Genomic DNA, 21,743 nt, shown 5'->3' on the forward strand with positions numbered 1-21,743 from the left:
TCTGTAGACTGTTCCATTATGTAGACTGTTCCAGGTCTTCCATTCTGTAGACTTTTCCAGGTCTTCCATTCTGTAGACTGTTCCAGGCCTTCCATTCTGTAGACTGGTCCAGGTCTTCCATTCTGTAAACTGTTCCATTCTGTAGACTGTCCCAGGTCTTCCATTCTGTAGACTGTTCCAGGTCTTCCATTCTGTAGACTGTTGCAGGTTTTCCATTCTGTAGACTGCTCCAGGTCTTCCATTCTGTAGACTGTTCCATTCTGTAGACTGTTCCAGGTCTTCCATTCTGTAAACTGTTCCATTCTGTAGACTGTCCCAGGTCTTCCATTCTCTAGACTGCTCCAGGTCTTCCATTCTGTAGACTGTTCCAGGTCTTCCATTCTGTAGACTGTTGCAGGTTTTCCATTCTGTAGACTGCTCCAGGTCTTCCATTCTGTAGACTGCTCCAGGTCTTCCATTCTTTAGACTGTTCCAGGTTTTCCATTCTGTAGACTGCTCCAGATCTTCCATTCTGTAGACTGTTCCATTCTGTAGACTGCTCCAGGTTTTCCATTCTGTAGACTGTTCCAGGTATTCCATTCTTCAAACTGTTCCATTCTGTAGACTGTTCCAGGTATTCCATTCTGTAGGCTGTTTCAGGTCTTCCATTCTGTAGACTGTTCCAGGTCTTCCATTCTGTAGACTGTTCCAGGTATTCCATTCTGTAGACTGCTCCAGGTCTTCCATTCTGTAGACTGCTCCAGGTTTTCCATTCTGTAGACTGTTCCAGGTATTCCATTCTTCAAACTGTTCCATTCTGTAGACTGTTCCAGGTTTCCCATTCTGTAGACTGTTCAGTTCTGTAGACTGTTCCAGGTTTTCCATTATGTAGACTGTTCCATTATGTAGACTTTTCCAGGTCTTCCATTCTGTAGACTGTTCCAGGTATTCCATTCTGTAGACTGCTCCAGGTCTTCCATTCTGTAGACTGTTCCAGGTATTCCATTCTGTAGACTGCTCAAGGTCTTCCATTCTGTAGACTGTTCCAGGTATTCCATTATGTAGACTGTTCCATTATGTAGACTGTTCCAGGTTTTCCATTCTGTAGACTGTTCCATTATGTAGACTGTCCCAGGTCTTCCATTCTGTAGATTGCTCCAGGTCTTCCATTCTGTAGACTGCTCCAGGACTTCCACTATGTAGACTGTTCCATTATTTAGACTGTTCCAGGTCTTCCATTCTGTAGACTGTTCCAGGTCTTCCATTCTGTAGACTGTTCCATTATGTAGACTGTCCCAGGTCTTCCATTCTGTAGACTGCTCCAGGTCTTCCATTCTGTAGACTGCTCCAGGACTTCCACTATGTAGACTGTTCCATTATGTAGACTGTTCCAGGTCTTCCATTCTGTAGACTGTTCCAGGTCTTCCATTCTGTAGACTGTTCCATTATGTAGACTGTCCCAGGTCTTCCATTCTGTAGACTGCTCCAGGTCTTCCATTCTGTAGACTGTTCCATTATGTAGACTATTCCAGGTCTTCCATTCTGTAGACTGCTCCAGGTCTTCCATTCTGTAGACTGTTCCATTCTGTAGACTGTTCCAGGTTTTCCATTATGTAGACTGTTCCATTATGTAGACTGTTCCATTATGTAGACTGTTCCAGGTTTTACATTCTGTAGACTGTTCCATGATGTAGACTGTTCCAGGTCTTCCATTCTGTAGACTGTTCCAGGTTTTCCATTCTGTAGACTGCTCCAGGTCTTCCATTCTATAGACTGTTCCAGGTATTCCATTATGTAGACTGCTCCAGGTCTTCCATTCTTTAGACTTCTCAAGGTCTTCCATTTTGTAGACTGTTCCAGGTTTTCAATTATGTAGGCTGTTCCAGGTTCTCCATTCTGTAGACTGCTCCAGGTCTTCCATTCTGTAGACTGTTCCATTATGTAGACGACTCCAGGACTTCCATTCTGTCAACTGTTCCATTCTGTAGACTGCTCCAGGTTTTCCATTCTGTAGACTGCTCCAGGTCTTCCATTCTGTGGACTGCTCTAGTTCATCCATTCTGTAGACTGTTCCAGGTTTTCCATTCTATAGACTGCTCCAGATCTTCCATTCTGTAGACTGTTCCATTCTGTAGACTGCTCCAGGTTTCCCATTCTGTAGACTGTTCCAGGTATTCCATTCTGTAGACTGCTCCCGGTCTTCCATTCTGTAGACTGTTCCATCCTGTAGACTGTTCCAGGTTTTCCATTCTGTAGACTGTTCCAGGTTTTCCATTATGTAGACTGTTCCATTCTGTAGACTACTCCAGGTCTTCCATTCTGTAGACTGTTCCAGGTCTTCCATTCTGTCGACTGTTCCATTCCGTAGACTGTTCCAGGTTTTCCATTCTGTAGACTGTTCCATTATGTAGACTGTCCCAGGTCTTCCATTCTGTAGACTGCTCCAGGTCTTCCATTCTGTAGACTGTTCCAGGTTTTCCATTCTGTACAGAGGTCCAGGTTTTCCATTATGTAGACTGTTCCATTCTGTAGACTGCTCCAGGTTTTCCATTCTGTAGACTGTTCCATTATGTAGACGACTCCACGACGTCCATTCTGTAAACTGTTCCATTCTGTAGACTGTTCCAGGTTTTCCATTCTGTAGACTGCTCCAGGTCTTCCATTCTGTGGACTGCTCTAGTTCTTCCATTCTGTAGACTGTTCCAGGTTTTCCATTCTATAGACTGCTCCAGATCTTCCATTCTTTAGACTGTTCCATTCTGTAGACTGTTCCAGGTATTCCATTCTGTAGACTGCTCCAGGTCTTCCATTCTGTAGACTGTTCCATCCTGTAGACTGTTCCAGGTTTTCCATTCTGTAGACTGTTCCAGGTTTTCCATTATGTAGACTGTTCCATTCTGTAGACTACTCCAGGTATTCCATTCTGTAGACTGTTCCATTATGTAGACGACTCCAGGACTTCCACTATGTAGACTGTTCCATTATGTAGACTGTTCCAGGTCTTCCATTCTGTAGACTGCTCCAGGTCTTCCATTCTGTAGACTGTTCCAGGTTCTCCATTATGTAGACTGTTCCAGGTCTTCCATTCTGTAGACTGCTCCAGGTCTTCCATTCTGTAGACTGTTCCAGGTTCTCCATTCTGTAGACTGCTCCAGGTCTTCCATTCTGTAGACTGTTCCAGGTCTTCCATTCTGTAGACTGTTCCAGGTCTTCCATTCTGTCAACTTTTCCATTCCGTAGACTGTTCCAGGTTTTCCATTCTGTAGACTGTTCCATTATGTAGACTGTCCCAGGTCTTCCATTCTGTAGACTGCTCCAGGTCTTCCATTCTGTAGACTGCTCCAGGTCTTCCATTCTGTAGACTGTTCCATTATGTAGACTACTCCAGGACTTCCACTATGTAGACTTTTCCATTATGTAGACTTTTCCAGGTCTTCCATTCTGTAGACTGTTCCAGGTCTTCCATTCTTTAGACTGTTCCATTATGTAGACTGTCCCAGGTCTTCCTTTCTGTAGACTGCTCCAGGTCTTCCATTCTGTAGACTGTCCGGGGTTTTCCATTCTGTAGACTGTTCCATTCTGTAGACTGTTCCAGGTTTTCCATTATGTAGACTGTTCCATTATTTAGACTGTTCCATTATGTAGACTGTTCCAGGTCTTCCATTCTGTAGATTGTTCCAGGTATTCCATTCTGTAGACTGCTCAAGGTCTTCCATTCTGTAGACTGTTCCAGGTATTCCATTATGTAGACTGTTCCATTATGTAGACTGTTCCAGGTTTTCCATTCTGTAGACTGTTCCATTATGTAGACTGTCCCAGGTCTTCCATTCTGTAGATTGCTCCAGGTCTTCCATTCTGTAGACTGCTCCAGGACTTCCACTATGTAGACTGTTCCATTATTTAGACTGTTCCAGGTCTTCCATTCTGTAGACTGTTCCAGGTCTTCCATTCTGTAGACTGTTCCATTATGTAGACTGTCCCAGGTCTTCCATTCTGTAGACTGCTCCAGGTCTTCCATTCTGTAGACTGCTCCAGGACTTCCACTATGTAGACTGTTCCATTATGTAGACTGTTCCAGGTCTTCCATTCTGTAGACTGTTCCAGGTCTTCCATTCTGTAGACTGTTCCATTATGTAGACTGTCCCAGGTCTTCCATTCTGTAGACTGCTCCAGGTCTTCCATTCTGTAGACTGTTCCATTATGTAGACTATTCCAGGTCTTCCATTCTGTAGACTGCTCCAGGTCTTCCATTCTGTAGACTGTTCCATTCTGTAGACTGTTCCAGGTTTTCCATTATGTAGACTGTTCCATTATGTAGACTGTTCCATTATGTAGACTGTTCCAGGTTTTACATTCTGTAGACTGTTCCATGATGTAGACTGTTCCAGGTCTTCCATTCTGTAGACTGTTCCAGGTTTTCCATTCTGTAGACTGCTCCAGGTCTTCCATTCTATAGACTGTTCCAGGTATTCCATTATGTAGACTGCTCCAGGTCTTCCATTCTTTAGACTTCTCAAGGTCTTCCATTTTGTAGACTGTTCCAGGTTTTCAATTATGTAGGCTGTTCCAGGTTCTCCATTCTGTAGACTGCTCCAGGTCTTCCATTCTGTAGACTGTTCCATTATGTAGACGACTCCAGGACTTCCATTCTGTCAACTGTTCCATTCTGTAGACTGCTCCAGGTTTTCCATTCTGTAGACTGCTCCAGGTCTTCCATTCTGTGGACTGCTCTAGTTCATCCATTCTGTAGACTGTTCCAGGTTTTCCATTCTATAGACTGCTCCAGATCTTCCATTCTGTAGACTGTTCCATTCTGTAGACTGCTCCAGGTTTCCCATTCTGTAGACTGTTCCAGGTATTCCATTCTGTAGACTGCTCCCGGTCTTCCATTCTGTAGACTGTTCCATCCTGTAGACTGTTCCAGGTTTTCCATTCTGTAGACTGTTCCAGGTTTTCCATTATGTAGACTGTTCCATTCTGTAGACTACTCCAGGTCTTCCATTCTGTAGACTGTTCCAGGTCTTCCATTCTGTCGACTGTTCCATTCCGTAGACTGTTCCAGGTTTTCCATTCTGTAGACTGTTCCATTATGTAGACTGTCCCAGGTCTTCCATTCTGTAGACTGCTCCAGGTCTTCCATTCTGTAGACTGTTCCAGGTTTTCCATTCTGTACAGAGGTCCAGGTTTTCCATTATGTAGACTGTTCCATTCTGTAGACTGCTCCAGGTTTTCCATTCTGTAGACTGTTCCATTATGTAGACGACTCCACGACGTCCATTCTGTAAACTGTTCCATTCTGTAGACTGTTCCAGGTTTTCCATTCTGTAGACTGCTCCAGGTCTTCCATTCTGTGGACTGCTCTAGTTCTTCCATTCTGTAGACTGTTCCAGGTTTTCCATTCTATAGACTGCTCCAGATCTTCCATTCTTTAGACTGTTCCATTCTGTAGACTGTTCCAGGTATTCCATTCTGTAGACTGCTCCAGGTCTTCCATTCTGTAGACTGTTCCATCCTGTAGACTGTTCCAGGTTTTCCATTCTGTAGACTGTTCCAGGTTTTCCATTATGTAGACTGTTCCATTCTGTAGACTACTCCAGGTATTCCATTCTGTAGACTGTTCCATTATGTAGACGACTCCAGGACTTCCACTATGTAGACTGTTCCATTATGTAGACTGTTCCAGGTCTTCCATTCTGTAGACTGCTCCAGGTCTTCCATTCTGTAGACTGTTCCAGGTTCTCCATTATGTAGACTGTTCCAGGTCTTCCATTCTGTAGACTGCTCCAGGTCTTCCATTCTGTAGACTGTTCCAGGTTCTCCATTCTGTAGACTGCTCCAGGTCTTCCATTCTGTAGACTGTTCCAGGTCTTCCATTCTGTAGACTGTTCCAGGTCTTCCATTCTGTCAACTTTTCCATTCCGTAGACTGTTCCAGGTTTTCCATTCTGTAGACTGTTCCATTATGTAGACTGTCCCAGGTCTTCCATTCTGTAGACTGCTCCAGGTCTTCCATTCTGTAGACTGCTCCAGGTCTTCCATTCTGTAGACTGTTCCATTATGTAGACTACTCCAGGACTTCCACTATGTAGACTGTTCCATTATGTAGACTTTTCCAGGTCTTCCATTCTGTAGGCTGTTCCAGGTCTTCCATTCTTTAGACTGTTCCATTATGTAGACTGTCCCAGGTCTTCCTTTCTGTAGACTGCTCCAGGTCTTCCATTCTGTAGACTGTCCGGGGTTTTCCATTCTGTAGACTGTTCCATTCTGTAGACTGTTCCAGGTTTTCCATTATGTAGACTGTTCCATTATTTAGACTGTTCCATTATGTAGACTGTTCCAGGTCTTCCATTCTGTAGATTGTTCCAGGTTTTCCATTCTTTAGACTGCTCAAGGTCTTCCATTTTGTAGACTGTTCCAGGTTTTCAATTATGTAGGCTGCTCCAGGTCTTCCATTCTGTAGACTGCTCCAGTTCTTCCATTCTGTAGACTATTCGAGGTCGTCCATTCTGTAGACTGTTCCATTATGTAGACTGTTCCAGGTTTTCCATTCTGTAGACTGTTCCATTCTGTAGACTGTTCCAGGTTTTCCATTCTGTAGACTGTTCCATTCTGTAGACTGTTCCAGGTTTTACATTCTGTAGACTGTTCCATGATGTAGACTGTTCCAGGTCTTCCATTCTGTAGATTGTTCCAGGTTTTCCATTCTTTAGACTGCTCAAGGTCTTCCATTTTGTAGACTGTTCCAGGTTTTCAATTATGTAGGCTGCTCCAGGTCTTCCATTCTGTAGATTGTTCCAGGTTTTCCATTCTTTAGACTGCTCAAGGTCTTCCATTTTGTAGACTGTTCCAGGTTTTCAATTATGTAGGCTGCTCCAGGTCTTCCATTCTGTAGACTGCTCCAGTTCTTCCATTCTGTAGACTATTCGAGGTCGTCCATTATGTAGACTGTTCCATTATGTAGACTGTTCCAGGTTTTCCATTCTGTAGACTGTTCCATTATGTAGACTGTCCCAGGTCTTCCATTCTGTAGATTGCTCCAGGTCTTACATTCTGTAGACTGCTCCAGGACTTCCACTATGTACACTGTTCCATTATGTAGACTGTTCCAGGTCTTCCATTCTGTAGACTGTTCCATTATGTAAACTGTCCCAGGTCTTCCATTCTGTAGACTGCTCCAGGTCTTCCATTCTGTAGACTGCTCCAGGACTTCCATTCTGTAGACTGTTCCATTATGTAGACTGTCCCAGGTCTTCCATTCTGTAGACTGCTCCAAGTCTTCCATTCTGTAGACTGTTCCAGGTCTTCCATTCTGTAGACTGTTCCATTATGTAGACTGTTCCAGGTCTTCCATTCTGTAGACTGTTCCAGGTCTTCCATTCTGTAGACTGTTCCATTTTGTAGACTGTTCCAGGTCTTCCATTCTGTAGACTGTTCCAGGTCTTCCATTCTGTAGACTGTTCCATTATGTAGACTGTCCCAGGTCTTCCATTCTGTAGACTGCTCCAAGTCTTCCATTCTGTAGACTGTTCCAGGTCTTCCATTCTGTAGACTGTTCCATTATGTAGACTGTTCCAGGTCTTCCATTCTGTAGACTGTTCCAGGTCTTCCATTCTGTAGACTGTTCCATTTTGTAGACTGTTCCAGGTCTTCCATTCTGTAGACTGCTCCAGGTCTTCCATTCTGTAGACTGTTCCATTCTGTAGACTGTTCCAGGTTTTCCATTATGTAGACTGTTCCATTATGTAGACTGTTCCATTATGTAGACTGTTCCAGGTTTTACATTCTGTAGACTGTTCCATGATGTAGACTGTTCCAGGTCTTCCATTCTGTAGACTGTTCCAGGTTTTCAATTATGTAGGCTGGTCCAGTTCTTCCATTCTGTAGACTGCTCCAGTTCTTCCATTCTGTAGACTATTCGAGGTCTTCCATTCTGTAGACTGTTCCATTCTGTAGACTGCTACAGGTTTTACATTATGTAGACTGTTCCAATCTGTAGACTGTTCCAGGTCTTCCATTCTGTAGACTGTTCCATCCTGTAGACTGTTCCAGTTTTTCCATTCTGTAGACTGTTCCAGGTTTTCCATTATGTAGACTGTTCCATTCTGTAGACTACTCCAGGTCTTCCATTCCGTAGACTGTTCCAGGTTTTCCATTCTGTAGACTGTTCCATTATGTAGACTGTCCCAGGTCTTCCATTCTGTAGACTGCTCCAGGTCTTCCATTCTGTAGACTGCTCCAGGTCTTCTATTCTGTAGACTGTTCCAGGTATTCCATTCTGTAGACTGCTCCAGGTCTTCCATTCTTTAGACTGCTCAAGGTCTTCCATTCTGTAGACTGTTCCAGATATTCCATTCTGTAGACTGCTCCAGGTTTTCCATTCTGTAGAATGTTCCATTCTGTAGACTGTTCCAGGTTTTCCATTATGTAGACTGTTCCATTATGTAGACTGTTCCAGGTTTTCCATTCTGTAGACTGTTCCATTATGTAGACTGTCCCAGGTCTTCCATTCTGTAGACTGCTCCAGGTCTTCCATTCTGTAGACTGCTCCAGGTCTTCCATTCTTTAGACTGTTCCATTATGTAGACTACTCCAGGACTTCCACTATGTAGACTGTTCCATTATGTAGACTGTTCCAGGTCTTCCATTCTGTAGACTGCTCCAGGTCTTCCATTCTGTAGACTGTTCCAGGTCTTCCATTCTGTAGACTGTTCCAGGTCTTCCATTCTGTCGACTGCTCCAGGTCTTCCATTCTTTAGACTGCTCAAGGTCTTCCATTCTGTAGACTGTTCCAGGTATTCCATTCTGTAGACTGCTCAAGGTCTTCCATTCTGTAGACTTTTCTAGGTATTCCATTCTGTAGACTGCTCAAGGTCTTCCATTCTGTAGACTGTTCCAGGTATTCCATTCTGTAGACTGCTCCAGGTTTTCCATTCTGTAGAATGTTCCATTCTGTAGACTGTTCCAGGTTTTCCATTATGTAGACTGTTCCATTCTGTAGACTGTTCCAGGTTTTACATTCTGTAGACTGTTCCATTATGTAGACTGTCCCAGGTCTTCCATTCTGTAGACTGCTCCAGGTCTTCCATTCTGTAGACTGCTCCAGGTCTTCCATTCTGTATACTACTCCAGGACTTCTACTATGTAGACTGTTCCATTATGTAGACTGTTCCAGGTCTTCCATTCTGTAGACGGTTCCAGGTCTTCCATTCTGTAGACTGTCCGGGGTTTTCCATTCTGTAGACTGTTCCATTCTGTAGACTGTTCCAGGTTTTCCATTATGTAGACTGTTCCATTATGTAGACTGTTCCAGGTTTTACATTCTGTAGACTGTTCCATGATGTAGACTGCCCCAGGTCTTCCATTCTGTAGACTGCTCCAGGTCTTCCATTCTGTAGACTGTCCGGGGTTTTCCATTCTGTAGACTGTTCCATTCTGTAGACTGTTCCAGGTTTTCCATTATGTAGACTGTTCCATTATGTAGACTGTTCCAGGTTTTACATTCTGTAGACTGTTCCATGATGTAGACTGCCCCAGGTCTTCCATTCTGTAGACTGCTCCAGGTCTTCCATTCTGTAGACTGCTCCAGTTCCTCCATTCTGTAGACTGTTCCATTATGTAGACTGCTCCAGGTCTTCCATTCTGTAGAGTGTTCCATTATGTAGACTGTCCTAGGTCTTCCATTCTGTAGACTGGTCCAGGTCTTCCATTCTGTAGACTGTTCCATTATGTAGACTGCTCCAGGTCTTCCATTCTGTAGAGTGTTCCATTATGTAGACTGTCCTAGGTCTTCCATTCTGTAGACTGGTCCATGTCTTCCATTCTGTAGACTGTTCCATTCTGTAGACTGTTCCAGGTTTTCCATTCTGTAGACTGTTCCAGGTCTTTCATTCTGTAGACTGTTCCATTATGTAGACTACTCCAGGACTTCCACTATGTAGACTGTTCCATTATGTACACTGTCCCTGGTCTTCCATTCTGTAGACTGCTCCAGGTCTTCCATTCTGTAGACTGTTCCAGGTCTTCCATTCTGTAGACTGTTCCATTCCGTAGACTGTTCCAGGTTTTCCATTCTGTAGACTGTTCCAGGTATTCCATTCTTTAGACTGCTCAAGCTCTTCCATTCTGTTGACTGTTCCAGGTTTTCCATTATGTAGACTGTTCCATTCTGTAGACTAATCCAGGTCTTCCATTCTGTAGACTGTTCCATTATGTAGACGACTCCAGGACTTCCACTATTTAGACTGTTCCATTATGTAGACTGTTCCAGGTCTTCCATTCTGTAGACTGCTCCAGGTCTTCCATTCTGTAGACTGTTCCAGGTCTTCCATTATGTAGACTGTTCCAGGTCTTCCATTCTGTCGACTGTTCCATTCCGTAGACTGTTCCAGGTTTTCCATTCTGTAGACTGTTCCATTATGTAGACTGTCCCAGGTCTTCCATTCTGTAGACTGTTCCAGGTCTTCCATTCTGTAGACTGTTCCAGGTCTTCCATTCTGTAGACTGTTCCATTATGTAGACTGTCCCAGGTCTTCCATTCTGTAGACTGCTCCAGGTCTTCCATTCTGTAGACTGTCCGGGGTTTTCCATTCTGTAGACTGTTCCATTCTGTAGACTGTTCCAGGTTTTCCATTATGTAGACTGTTCCATTATTTAGACTGTTCCATTATGTAGACTGTTCCAGGTCTTCCATTTTGTAGACTGTTCCAGGTTTTCAATTATGTAGGCTGCTCCAGGTCTTCCATTCTGTAGACTGCTCCAGTTCTTCCATTCTGTAGACTATTCGAGGTCGTCCATTATGTCGACTGTTCCATTATGTAGACTGTTCCAGGTTTTCCATTCTGTAGACTGTTCCATTATGTAGACTGTCCCAGGTCTTCCATTCTGTAGATTGCTCCAGGTCTTCCATTCTGTAGACTGCTCCAGGACTTCCACTATGTAGACTGTTCCATTATGTAGACTGTTCCAGGTCTTCCATTCTGTAGACTGTTCCAGGTCTTCCATTCTGTAGACTGCTCCAGGTCTTCCATTCTGTAGACTGCTCCAGGACTTCCACTATGTAGACTGTTCCATTATGTAGACTGTTCCAGGTCTTCCATTCTGTAGACTGTTCCAGGTCTTCCATTCTGTAGACTGTTCCATTATGTAGACTGTCCCAGGTCTTCCATTCTGTAGACTGCTCCAAGTCTTCCATTCTGTAGACTGTTCCAGGTCTTCCATTCTATAGACTGTTCCATTATGTAGACTGTTCCAGGTCTTCCATTCTGTAGACTGTTCCAGGTCTTCCATTCTGTAGACTGTTCCATTATGTAGACTGTTCCAGGTCTTCCATTCTGTAGACTGTTCCGGGTATTCCATTCTGTAGACTGTTCCATTATGTAGACTGTTCCATTATGTAGACTGTTCCAGGTTTTCCATTCTGTAGACTGTTCCAGGTTTTCAATTATGTAGGCTGCTCCAGGTCTTCCATTCTGTAGACTGCTCCAGTTCATCCATTCTGTAGACTATTTGAGGTCTTCCATTCTGTAGACTGTTCCTTTCTGTAGACTGCTACAGGTTTTACATTATGTAGACTGTTCCAATCTGTAGACTGTTCCAGGTCTTCCATTCTGTAGACTGTTCCATCCTGTAGACTGTTCCAGGTTTTCCATTCTGTAGACTGTTCCAGGTTTTCCATTATGTAGACTGTTCCATTCTGTAGACTACTCCAGGTCTTCCATTCTGTAGACTGCTCCAGGTCTTCCAGTCTGTAGACTGTTCCAGGTCTTCCATTCTGTAGACTGTTCCAGGTCTTCCATTCTGTCGACTGTTCCATTCCGTAGACTGTTCCAGGTTTTCCATTCTGTAGACTGTTCCATTATGTAGACTGTCCCAGGTCTTCCATTCTGTATACTGCTCCAGGTCTTCCATTCTGTAGACTGCTCCAGGTCTTCTATTCTGTAGACTGTTCCAGGTATTCCATTCTGTAGACTGCTCCAGGTCTTCCATTCTTTAGACTGCTCAAGGTCTTCCATTCTGTAGACAGTTCCAGGTATTCCATTCTGTAGACTGCTCCAGGTTTTCCATTCTGTAGAATGTTCCATTCTGTAGACTGTTCCAGGTTTTCCATTATGTAGACTGTTCCATTATGTAAACTGTTCCAGGTTTTCCATTCTGTAGACTGTTCCATTATGTAGACTTTCCCAGGTCTTCCATTCTGTAGACTGCTCCATGTCTTCCATTCTGTAGACTGCTCCAGGTCTTCCATTCTTTAGACTGTTCCATTATGTAGAATACTCCAGGACTTCCACTATGTAGACTGTTCCATTATGTAGACTGTTCCAGGTCTTCCATTCTGTAGACTGCTCCAGGTCTTCCATTCTGTAGACTGTTCCAGGTCTTCCATTCTGTAGACTGTTCCAGGTCTTCCATTCTGTCGACTGCTCCAGGTCTTCCAATCTTTAGACTGCTCAAGGTCTTCCATTCTGTAGACTGTTCCAGGTATTCCATTCTGTAGACTGCTCAAGGTCTTCCATTCTGTAGACTGTTCCAGGTATTCCATTCTGTAGACTGCTCAATGTCTTCCATTCTGTAGACTGTTCCAGGTATTCCATTCTGTAGACTGCTCCAGGTTTTCCATTCTGTAGAATGTTCCATTCTGTAGACTGTTCCAGGTTTTCCATTATGTAGACTGTTCCATTCTGTAGACTGTTCCAGGTTTTACATTCTGTAGACTGTTCCATTATGTAGACTGTCCCAGGTCTTCCATTCTGTAGACTGCTCCAGGTCTTCCATTCTGTAGACTGCTCCAGGTCTTCCATTCTGTAGACTGTTCCATTATGTAGACTACTCCAGGACTTCCACTATGTAGACTGTTCCATTATGTAGACTGTTCCAGGTCTTCCATTCTGTAGACTGCTCCAGGTCTTCCGTTCTGTAGACTGTCCGGGGTTTTCCATTCTGTAGACTGTTCCATTCTGTAGACTGTTCCAGGTTTTCCATTATGTAGACTGTTCCATTATGTAGACTGTTCCAGGTTTTACATTCTGTAGACTGTTCCATGATGTAGACTGAACCAGGTCTTCCATTCTGTAGACTGCTCCAGGTCTTCCATTCTGTAGACTGCTCCAGTTCCTCCATTCTGTAGACTGTTCCATTATGTAGACTGTTCCAGGTTTTACATTCTGTAGACTGTTCCATGATGTAGACTGAACCAGGTCTTCCATTCTGTAGACTGCTCCAGGTCTTCCATTCTGTAGACTGCTCCAGTTCCTCCATTCTGTAGACTGTTCCATTATGTAGACTGCTCCAGGTCTTCCATTCTGTAGAGTGTTCCATTATGTAGACTGTCCTAGGTCTTCCATTCTGTAGACTGGTCCAGGTCTTCCATTCTGTAGACTGTTCCATTATGTAGACTGCTCCAGGTCTTCCATTCTGTAGAGTGTTCCATTATGTAGACTGTCCTAGGTCTTCCATTCTGTAGACTGTTCCATTCTGTACACTGTTCCAGGTTTTCCATTCTGTAGACTGTTCCAGGTCTTTCATTCTGTAGACTGTTCCATTATGTAGACTACTCCAGGACTTCCACTATGTAGACCGTTCCATTATGTAGACTGTCCCTGGTCTTCCATTCTGTAGACTGCTCCAGGTCTTCGATTCTGTAGACTTTTCCAGGTCTTCCATTCTGTAGACTGTTCCATTCCGTAGACTGTCCCAGGTCTTACATTCTGTAGACTGCTCCAGGTCTTCCATTCTGTAGACTGCTCCAGGTCTTCCATTCTGTAGACTGTTCCAGGTATTCCATTCTGTAGACTGTTCCAGGTATTCCATTCTTTAGACTGCTCAAGGTCTTCCATTCTGTTGACTGTTCCAGGTATTCCATTCTGTACACTGCTCAAGGTCTTTCATTCTGTAGACTGTTCCATTATGTAGACTACTCCAGGACTTCCGCTATGTAGACTGTTCCATTATGTAGACTGTCCCTGGTCTTCCATTCTGTAGACTGCTCCAGGTCTTCCATTCTGTAGACTTTTCCAGGTCTTCCATTCTGTAGACTTTTCCATTATGTAGACTACTCCAGGACTTCCACTATGTAGACTGTTCCATTATGTAGACTGTCCCTGGTCTTCCATTCTGTAGACTGTTCCAGGTATTCCATTATGTAGACTGCTCCAGGTCTTCCATTCTTTAGACTGCTCCAGGTCTTCCATTTTGTAGACTGTTCCAGGTTTTCAATTATGTAGGCTGCTCCAGGTCTTCCATTCTGTAAACTGTTCCATTCTGTAGACTGCTCCAGGTTTTACATTCTGTAGACTGTTCCATGATGTAGACTGCCCCAGGTCTTCCATTCTGTAGACTGCTCCAGGTCTTCCATTCTGTAGACTGCTCCAGTTCCTCCATTCTGTAGACTGTTCCATTCTGTAGACTGTTCCAGGTCTTCCATTCTGTAGACTGTTCCATTATGTAGACTGTCTTAGGTCTTCCATTCTGTAGACTGTTCCATTCCGTAGACTGTCCCAGGTCTTACATTCTGTAGACTGCTCCAGGTCTTCCATTCTGTAGACTGCTCCAGGTCTTCCATTCTGTAGACTTTTCCAGGTATTCCATTCTGTAGACTGTTCCAGGTATTCCATTGTTTAGACTGCTCAAGGTCTTCCATTCTGTTGACTGTTCCAGGTATTCCATTCTGTACACTGCTCAAGGTCTTCCATTCTGTAGACTGTTCCAGGTATTCCATTCTGTAGACTGCTCCAGGTCTTCCATTCTGTAGACTGCTCCAGGTCTTCCATTCTGTAGACTGTTCCATTATGTAGACTACTCCAGGACTTCCACTATGTAGACTGTTCCATTATGTAGTCTGTTCCAGGTCTTCCATTCTGTAGACTGTTCCATGATGTAGACTGCCCCAGGTCTTCCATTCTGTAGACTGCTCCAGGTCTTCCATTCTGTAGACTTCTCCAGTTCCTCCATTCTGTAGACTGTTCCATTCTGTAGACTGTTCCAGGTCTTCCATTCTGTAGACTGTTCCATTATGTAGACTGTCTTAGGTCTTCCATTCTGTAGACTGGTCCAGGTCTTCCATTCTTTAGACTGTTCCATTATGTAGACTGCTCCAGGTCTTCCATTCCGTAGACTGGTCCATGTCTTCCATTCTGTAGACTGTTCCATTCTGTAGACTGTTCCAGCTTTTCCATTCTGTAGACTGTTCCAGGTCTTTCATTCTGTAGACTGTTCCATTATGTAGACTACTCCAGGACTTCCACTATGTAGACTGTTCCATTATGTAGACTGTCCCTGGTCTTCCATTCTATAGACTGCTCCAGGTCTTCCATTCTGTAGACTGTTCCAGGTCTTCCATTCTGTAGACTGTTCCATTCCGTAGACTGTTCCAGGTTTTCCATTCTGTAGACTGTTCCATTATGTAGACTGTCCCAGGTCTTACATTCTGTAGACTGCTCCAGGTCTTCCATTCTGTAGACTGCTCCAGGTCTTCCATTCTGTAGACTGTTCCAGGTATTCCATTCCGTAGACTGTTCCAGGTCTTCCATTCTTTAGACTGCTCAAGGTCTTCCATTCTGTAGACTGTTCCAGGTATTCCATTCTTTAGACTGTTCCAGGTCTTCCATTCTGTAGACTGCTCCAGGTCTTCCATTCTGTAGACTGTTCCATTATGTAGACTACTCCAGGACTTCCACTATGTAGACTGTTCCATTATGTAGTCTGTTCCAGGTCTTCCATTCTGTAGACTGTTCCAGGTCTTCCATTCTGTAGACTGTTCCATTATGTAGACTGTCCCAGGTCTTCCATTCTGTAGACTGCTCCAGGTCTTCCATTCTGTAGACTGCTCCAGGTCTTCCATTCTGTAGACTGTTCCATTATGTAGACTGTTCCAGGTTTTACATTCTGTAGACTGTTCCATGATGTAGACTGTTCCAGGTCTTCCATTATGTAGACTGTTCCAGGTTTTCCATTCTGTAGACTGCTCCAGGTCTTCCATTCTGTAGACTGTTCCAGGTATTCCATTATGTAGACTGCTCCAGGTCTTCCATTCTTTAGACTGCTCAAGGTCTTCCATTTTGTAGACTGTTCCAGGTTTTCAATTATGTAGGCTCCTCCAGGTCTTCCATTCTGTAGACTGCTCCAGTTCTTCCATTCTGTAGACTATTCGAGGTCTTCCATTCTGTAAACTGTTCCATTCTGTAGACTGCTCCAGGTTTTCCATTATGTAGACTGTTCCATTCTGTAGACTGTTCCAGGTCTTCCATTCTGTAGACTGTTCCATCCATTAGACTGTTCCAGGTTTTCCATTATGTAGACTGTTCCAGGTTTTCCATTCTGTAGACTGCTCCAGTTCTTCCATTCTGTAGACTATTCAAGGTCTTCCATTCTGTAAACTGTTCCATTGTGTAGACTGCTCCAGGTTTTCCATTATGTAGACTTTTCCATTCTGTAGACTGTTCCAGGTCTTCCATTATGTAGACTGTTCCATTCTGTACACTGCTCCAGGTCTTCCATTCTGTAGACTGTTCCATTATGTAGACGACTCCAGGACTTCCACTATGTAGACTGTTCCATTATGTAGACTGTTCCAGGTCTTCCATTCTGTAGACTGCTCCAGGTCTTCCATTCTGTCGACTGTTCCATTCCGTAGACTGTTCCAGGTTTTCCATTCTGTAGAGTGTTCCATTATGTAGACTGTCTTAGGTCTTCCATTCTGTAGACTGGTCCAGGTCTTCCATTCTGTAGACTGTTCCATTATGTAGACTGCTCCAGGTCTTCCATTCTGTAGACTGGTCCATGTCTTCCATTCTGTAGACTGTTCCATTCTGTAGACTGTTCCAGCTTTTCCATTCTGTAGACTGTTCCAGGTCTTTCATTCTGTAGACTGTTCCATTATGTAGACTACTCCAGGACTTCCACTATGTAGACTGTTCCATTATGTAGACTGTCCCCGGTCTTCCATTCTGTAGACTGCTCCAGGTCTTCCATTCTGTAGACTGTTCCAGGTCTTCCATTCTGTAGACTGTTCCATTCCGTAGACTGTTCCAGGTTTTCCATTCTGTAGACTGTTCCATTATGTAGACTGTCCCAGGTCTTACATTCTGTAGACTGCTCCAGGTCTTCCATTCTGTAGACTGCTCCAGGTCTTCCATTCTGTAGACTGTTCCAGGTATTCCATTCCGTAGACTGCTCCAGGTCTTCCATTCTTTAGACTTTTCCAGGTCTTCCATTATGTAGACTGTTCCATTCTGTACACTGCTCCAGGTCTTCCATTCTGTAGACTGTTCCATTATGTAGACGACTCCAGGACTTCCACTATGTAGACTGTTCCATTATGTAGACTGTTCCAGGTCTTCCATTCTGTAGACTGCTCCAGGTTTTCCATTCTGTAGACTGCTCCAGGTCTTCCATTCTGTAGACTGTTCCAGGTATTCCATTATGTAGACTGCTCCAGGTCTTCCATTCTTTAGACTGCTCAAGGTCTTCCATTTTGTAGACTGTTCCAGGTTTTCAATTATGTAGGCTCCTCCAGGTCTTCCATTCTGTAGACTGCTCCAGTTCTTCCATTCTGTAGACTATTCGAGGTCTTCCATTCTGTAAACTGTTCCATTCTGTAGACTGCTCCAGGTTTTCCATTATGTAGACTGTTCCATTCTGTAGACTGTTCCAGGTCTTCCATTCTGTAGACTGTTCCATCCATTAGACTGTTCCAGGTTTTCCATTATGTAGACTGTTCCAGGTTTTCCATTCTGTAGACTGCTCCAGTTCTTCCATTCTGTAGACTATTCAAGGTCTTCCATTCTGTAAACTGTTCCATTGTGTAGACTGCTCCAGGTTTTCCATTATGTAGACTTTTCCATTCTGTAGACTGTTCCAGGTCTTCCATTATGTAGACTGTTCCATTCTGTACACTGCTCCAGGTCTTCCATTCTGTAGACTGTTCCATTATGTAGACGACTCCAGGACTTCCACTATGTAGACTGTTCCATTATGTAGACTGTTCCAGGTCTTCCATTCTGTAGACTGCTCCAGGTCTTCCATTCTGTCGACTGTTCCATTCCGTAGACTGTTCCAGGTTTTCCATTCTGTAGAGTGTTCCATTATGTAGACTGTCTTAGGTCTTCCATTCTGTAGACTGGTCCAGGTCTTCCATTCTGTAGACTGTTCCATTATGTAGACTGCTCCAGGTCTTCCATTCTGTAGACTGGTCCATGTCTTCCATTCTGTAGACTGTTCCATTCTGTAGACTGTTCCAGCTTTTCCATTCTGTAGACTGTTCCAGGTCTTTCATTCTGTAGACTGTTCCATTATGTAGACTACTCCAGGACTTCCACTATGTAGACTGTTCCATTATGTAGACTGTCCCCGGTCTTCCATTCTGTAGACTGCTCCAGGTCTTCCATTCTGTAGACTGTTCCAGGTCTTCCATTCTGTAGACTGTTCCATTCCGTAGACTGTTCCAGGTTTTCCATTCTGTAGACTGTTCCATTATGTAGACTGTCCCAGGTCTTACATTCTGTAGACTGCTCCAGGTCTTCCATTCTGTAGACTGCTCCAGGTCTTCCATTCTGTAGACTGTTCCAGGTATTCCATTCCGTAGACTGCTCCAGGTCTTCCATTCTTTAGACTTTTCCAGGTCTTCCATTATGTAGACTGTTCCATTCTGTACACTGCTCCAGGTCTTCCATTCTGTAGACTGTTCCATTATGTAGACGACTCCAGGACTTCCACTATGTAGACTGTTCCATTATGTAGACTGTTCCAGGTCTTCCATTCTGTAGACTGCTCCAGGTCTTCCATTCTGTCGACTGTTCCATTCCGTAGACTGTTCCAGGTTTTCCATTCTGTAGACTGTTCCATTATGTAGACTGTCCCAGGTCTTCCATTCTGTAGACTGCTCCAGGTCTTCCATTCTGTAGACTGCTCCAGGTCTTCCATTCAGTAGACTGTTCCAGGTCTTCCATTCTGTAGACTGCTCCAGGTCTTCCATTCTGTAGACTGTTCCATTATGTAGACTACTCCAGGACTTCCACTATGTAGACTGTTCCATTATGTAGACTGCTCCAGTTCCTCCATTCTGTAGACTGTTCCAGGTCTTCCATTCTGTAGACTGTTCCATTATGTAGACTGCTCCAGGTCTTCCATTCTGTAGACTGGTCCAGGTCTTCCATTCTGTAGACTGCTCCAGTTCCTCCATTCTGTAGACTGTTCCAGGTCTTCCATTCTGTAGACTGCTCCATGTCTTCCATTCTGTAGACTGTTCCATTATGTAGACTGCTCCAGGTCTTCCATTCTGTAGACTGCTCCAGGTCTTCCATTATGTAGACTGTTCCATTATGTAGACTGCTCCAGGTCTTCCATTCTGTAGAGTGTTCCATTATGTAGACTGTCCCAGGTCTTCCATTCTGTAGACTGGTCCATGTCTTCCATTCTGTAGACTGTTCCATTCTGTAGACTGTTCCAGGTTTTCCATTCTGTAGACTGTTCCAGGTCTTTCATTCTGTATACTGTTCCATTATGTAGACTACTCCAGGACTTCCACTATGTAGACTGTTCCATATGTAGACTGTCCTTGGTCTTCCATTCTGTAGACTGTTCCACGTCTTCCATTCTGTAGACTGTTCCAGGTCTTCCATTCTGTCGACTGTTCCATTCCGTAGACTGTTTCCAGGTTTTCCATTCTGTAGACTGTTCCATTATGTAGACTTCTCCAGGTCTTCCATTCTGTAGACTGCTCCAGGTCTTCCATTCTGTAGACTGCTCCAGGTCTTCCATTCTGTAGACTGTTCCAGGTATTCCATTCTGTAGACTGCTCCAGGTCTTCCATTCTTTAGACTGCTCAAGGTCTTCCATTCTCTTGACTGCTCCAGGTCTTCCATTCTGTAGACTGTTCCAGGTATTCCATTCTGTAGACTGCTCCAGGTCTTCCATTCTGTAGACTGCTCCAGGTCTTCCATTCTGTAGACTGTTCCAGGTATTCCATTCTGTAGACTGCTCCAGGTCTTCCATTCTTTAGACTGCTCAAGGTATTCCATTCTGTAGACTGTTCCAAGTATTCCATTCTGTAGACTGCTCCAGGTCTTCCATTCTGTAGACTGTTCCATTCTGTAGACTGTTCCAGGTTTTCCATTATGTAGACTGTTCCATTATGTAGACTGTTCCAGGTTTTCCATTCTGTAGACTGTTCCATTATGTAGACTGTCCCAGGTCTTCCATTCTGTAGACTGCTCCAGGTCTTCCATTCTGTAGACTGCTCCAGGTCTTCCATTCTGTAGACTGCTCCAGGTCTTCCATTCTTTAGACTGCTCAAGGTCTTCCATTCTGTTGACTGCTCCAGGTCTTCCATTCTGTAGACTGCTCCAGGTCTTCCATTCTGTAGACTGTTCCAGGTATTCCATTCTGTAGACTGCTCCAGGTCTTCCATTCTTTAGACTGCTCCAGGTCTTCCATTCTGTAGACTGTTCCAGGTATTCCATTATGTAGACTGTTCCATTATGTAGACTGTTCCAGGTCTTCCATTCTGTAGACTGCTCCAGGTCTTCCATTCTGTAGACTGCTCCAGGTCTTCCATTCTGTAGACTGTTCCATTCTGTAGACTGCTCCAGGTCTTCCATTCTTTAGACTGCTCCAGGTCTTCCATTCTGTAGACTGTTCCAGGTCTTCCATTCTGTAGACTTCTCCAGGTCTTCCATTCTGTAGACTGTCCGGGGTTTTCCATTCTGTAGAATGTTCCATTCTGTAGACTGTTCCAGGTTTTCCATTATGTAGACTGTTCCATTATGTAGACTGTTCCAGGTTTTCCATTCTGTAGACTGTTCCATTATGTAGACTGTCCCAGGTCTTCCATTCTGTAGACTGCTCCAGGTCTTCCATTCTGTAGACTGCTCCAGGTCTTCCATTCTGTAGACTGTTCCATTATGTAGACTGTCCCAGGTCTTCCATTCTGTAGACTGCTCCAGGTCTTCCATTCTGTAGACTGCTCCAGGTCTTCCATTCTGTAGACTGTTCCATTATGTAGACTACTCCAGGACTTCCACTATGTAGACTGTTCCATTATGTAGACTGTTCCAGGTCTTCCATTCGGTAGACTTTTCCAGGTCTTCATTTCTGTAGACTGTTCCATTATGTAGACTGTCCCAGGTCTTCCATTCTGTAGACTGCTCCAGGTCTTCCATTCTGTAGACTGTCCGGGGTTTTCCATTCTGTAGAATGTTCCATTCTGTAGACTGTTCCAGGTTTTCCATTATGTAGACTGTTCCATTATGTAGACTGTTCCAGGTTTTCCATTCTGTACACTGTTCCATTATGTAGACTGTCCCAGGTCTTCCATTCTGTAGACTGCTCCAGGTCTTCCATTCTGTAGACTGCTCCAGGTCTTCCATTCTGTAGACTGTTCCATTATGTAGACTGTCCCAGGTCTTCCATTCTGAAGACTGCTCCAGGTCTTCCATTCTGTAGACTGTCCGGGGTTTTCCATTCTGTAGAATTTTCCATTCTGTCGACTGTTCCAGGTTTTCCTTTATGTAGACTGTTCCATTATGTAGACTTTTCCAGGTTTTCCATTCTGTAGACTGCTCCAGGTCTTCCATTCTCTAGACTGTTCCATTATGTAGACTGTCCAAGGTCTTCCATTCTGTAGACTGCTCCAGGTCTTCCATTCTGTAGACTGTTCCATTATGTAGACTACTCCAGGACTTCCACTATGTAGACTGTTCCATTATGTAGACTGTTCCAGGTCTTCCATTCTGTAGACTGTTCCATTCTGTAGACTGTCCCAGGTCTTCGATT

The sequence above is a fragment of the Telmatherina bonti genome (assembly GCF_933228915.1).
Source record: "Telmatherina bonti genome assembly, chromosome: 15".
NCBI lineage: Eukaryota > Metazoa > Chordata > Actinopteri > Atheriniformes > Telmatherinidae > Telmatherina > Telmatherina bonti.